Raw genomic sequence first — 4,118 nt, forward strand, 5'->3', positions numbered from 1 at the left:
TGATGTATTAGATATATAAATAATGTACCAAAAATATGAGGTATATAAGATTGTGCTTAATGGGAAATATACAAAAATTGTACAATATATCTATATACATATGAAATTCTGAAACATCAAGTACTAGAATAAAAAAAATTGTACAAACATGAGAACACTGTACAAAATCTGAAGCTTATAAAATTTGTACAGTACGACAGGTATGAAATCATTGTTTAATATTGAAAATGAATATCTATAAAACTGTACAAAATACCAAATATATTTAAAGTTGTACAAAATACTAGACATATAAATATTGTACAAAACGACACACATAAACACACTGTAGAATATTGAAAATTTATATATAAAAAAAACTGTATAAAATATCAAATATATTTGAAGTTGTATCAGGTATATAAGTGTACAGTATTGTATGTAAATTCTATGCAATATACGTACATAATTATTACAGTACGATGAATTAAGCGGGGACGAGGATAAATTATATTACAATGGATACATTCCGAGAACATGAATCGGCAAAGTAAAAAAAAAAAAAGATAATATTTATAGAATGTCTTTAAACATACCAATAATTATTGCCCACATCAATGACACAACGATACAAAGAAAAGTGGGGGACTTTGAAGAAACGCTCACACTATTAATGATTGTGTCTTTTAAAGAAAACAACTTAATCATTTACTATACACTGCAGGAAATGTATTAATGCTTATGTACTCACTGGTTTGCAGAACATTCTGGTGTTTGAGTGACTCCATACTCATATCAAGATAAATATGTCATCTCGTAAACAGGGGATGCGTCATTTCTCCAGTCACCATGTCTGTAGAATAGCGTCTTGCTGTCATAGCAACATAGTACATCACTTCATTCAGTATTGAGTTCGATGTTTGTGTACATTAAGAATATTCTATACTCTTACCATGTCAACGCAGGGTCAAAGTATGTATAGGTTTACATGAATATATATATATATATATATATACCTCCGATTCTCCAGGGAAAAATCAAATCTTCGTTTCAGTCTTGGTAGATCACGTTTTGAGATTTAATTTTTTCCTAAAACAGAAGCGAAATGAAAGTAGCCTTTTTAACGGTCTATGTTGTTGTCGTTCTGTGTATATTACACATCAGTTCATCATGTAACATGGGTAAGTAACGATATGTACCGGTAAAACAGATATATGTCTGAGACACAGGTAAGTAACGATAGGTAAACATATATATGTCTGCGACACAGGTAAGTAACGATAGGTAAACATATAGATGTCTGCGACACAGGTAAGTAACGATAGGTAAACATATGTAAGTATGATAGAGATAAACATATAGATGTCTGAGCCACATATCATCATTACTACTGTCATGATTATTGTATAGTAATTGCATAATGCATGTGAAATCACAATATGTAAAAACGTTGTATGCAATATGAAAAGTTTAAAAGTATATTTATTCATCTAAACAGTATTTCATTATGCTAAATCATACCAGAATTGGACAGCAGGCACTGTCTATATAAAGTCTCTCCGTAGAAGGTACAAGGTCATACGAACATTAGAATTTACAATGTTTGAATACACCGGATAAAATAATTTAAATATTGCAATTATGTAGTTTATGTGATGCAGCTTATAAAATATTTTATATCATAATTGAATGGTTTACATTTTAATGTACAAATTGTAATCATTAGTTGTAGGACCCCGTATGTCTCATACAGTGGGGAAACTCGTACTCTAAGTAGTGCAGGTCTTTAATAACATTTGTCCATTGATATAATTTAAAGTTTGTCATAGAACACGGTACATCATAGCCATTGGATCTCATTTAAATGGTATTTCTTTTTTCAGCAAAATTAAAGAAAATCAATGCCAGAGGGGATGTTGTCAGACCAGATGACCTTAAATTGATGGCTAACTGTGTGAGTACTATTTGTAATCGATCCCATAACGAGTTATGAGATTGATCACTGTTCGCTATCTTCAACTTTCATCCAAAATGCTTATCTAATAACAATATATGAATATTGCATTGACAATGCAATATTTGTTTTATTATACTGAATGTTATGTAAACTGGAAAGCTGAAAAACTTACGTCTGTTGACATTTAATCAATCACTGTCATGCAATATTTCGCATTTCGATGCGGGTACTCGCGTTTGTTACAAACGCTCAAACGACGTCGTCTAGCAATCTACGGCGAACCGTACGCGCATAAATTTGACCCATGTGATAATTTGTTATAATAGCACCCATTGTCAAGTAATGTTACCCGTTGCAGATACTATCACCCTGAGGCGCGTAATATGTTTTTTCAAATGCTTCTCAACCAATCAGGTTCGAGTATTTTACATGAAAGTATTATAATATTCATTATCTTTCATATCTCGATTCGAATTAAAAGACATTAAAGAGTCTTTTACATATTCAACATAGATGTTTACAGAAACGTACAACTTAACATACGGACGTTATATAATGTTTACAGAAACGTACAACTTAACATACGGACGATATATGATGGCATGCCTGTTCATGCATACTCTACTCCTAATTTTGTATTCTTTATAGGAGTGATGAGATTAATCAATGTTCGTTATCTTCATCTTTATAGGAGTGATGAGATTAATCAATGTTCGTTATCTTCATATTTATATGAGTGATGAGATTAATCAATGTTCGTTATCTTCATCTTTTCATCAATCATATTTGCAAATACGATTTGTCATTTTTTCGAGTGCTGTCTGATGCTTAGGTTCTCTTCACATGGTGATTTGGACTATACATTACTCAATTCACCTGAACAATATATATCTATAGGGGTGATTATTTCGTGTGTGACCGGTCAGCAGCGGGGCATACCCCTCCTATACACCTAATTAAACTCCTGGAGTATCCAGGGTTCCAAATTGTTCTTTCTCTTAATTTTCTATTTCTTCTGTAATTCATTGTGTGTCCAGGGGTCCGTGTTTGCCCAACTGTCTATTTTGTATTGCTTATAGGAGTTATGAGATTGATCACTGTTCGTTATCTTCACATTGGTTTATTCTACTTGTTCCTTTGACTCTTCATTGAGAGAGAGAGAGAGAGAGAGAGAGAGAGAGAGAGAGAGAGAGAGAGAGAGAGAGAGAGAGATTTATATAAGAATTTCAATGATTTATCAATTCATATCTTATTTCACATTGCAGATATCTCGCTTAGTTGATGTGGTTTTTCAAACTCCAGAAAAAGTCAATATATTTCGAAGAATATTACGAAGACGCCGAGTTTGAAAAACAAACCGTAGCAATAACGCATACTTACGGATGGATGTCTAAATGCCGGATGGATGGGTTTTTTATTTGCTGTTTTGCGTGTTTAGTTTTTACTGCCAAATACTCAACAGTATTATTTATTGGTGAAACTCATTTCCAACATAAGATCGGGTTATGATCATTATTGCATTACATTATAGGTGCTTTGTTTCTTATTGATTACATTGCTATTCGTTTATTGTGCAATTTTTGTCAAGTAAACTTGTCAATCAGTAAATCATATTATTTTTTGTATGTATGCAATAAATTGTCTTGGTGAAATACTCTTGGTGTTAGTGTATTTGATTCGAAATGGTATAAATTCCATACTCTGATTTGGGAACATTTTGATGAATTCTATCAGAAGACTATGTAAATTGAATGCACGAATTTTGCATACTGATGCGGATTAAATTTCGTTGATGTCTTTTATCATTTACTCATTTCAAATGTAAAACTTATACGGTACCAATTTTGAAGCACAAGATGCGCATTTCGACAAATAATGTCTATTCAGTGATGCTCAACCGAAATGTTTGAAATCCGAAATAACTATGAAGTTTTAGATCTAAATATAGCCAAAAACAGCGTGCCAAACAAGTGGAGCCAAATTCGTCCAAGGATAAGAGCTATGCATGAGGGAGATAATCCTTAATTTTGAAATGAATTTTTAAATTTTATAACAGCAATTACACTGTAAACTTACTCAAATATTTATATGTATCACAAGTGATAAGTTTAGTACTAAAATCTAGCAAGGTTGGGTTTCCAATTTTGATCTCCACTGACCAAAATGTTTGCACATATTTACG

Source organism: Ostrea edulis, chromosome 3 (assembly GCF_947568905.1).
Source record: "Ostrea edulis chromosome 3, xbOstEdul1.1, whole genome shotgun sequence".
Classification (NCBI taxonomy): Eukaryota; Metazoa; Mollusca; class Bivalvia; order Ostreida; family Ostreidae; genus Ostrea; species Ostrea edulis.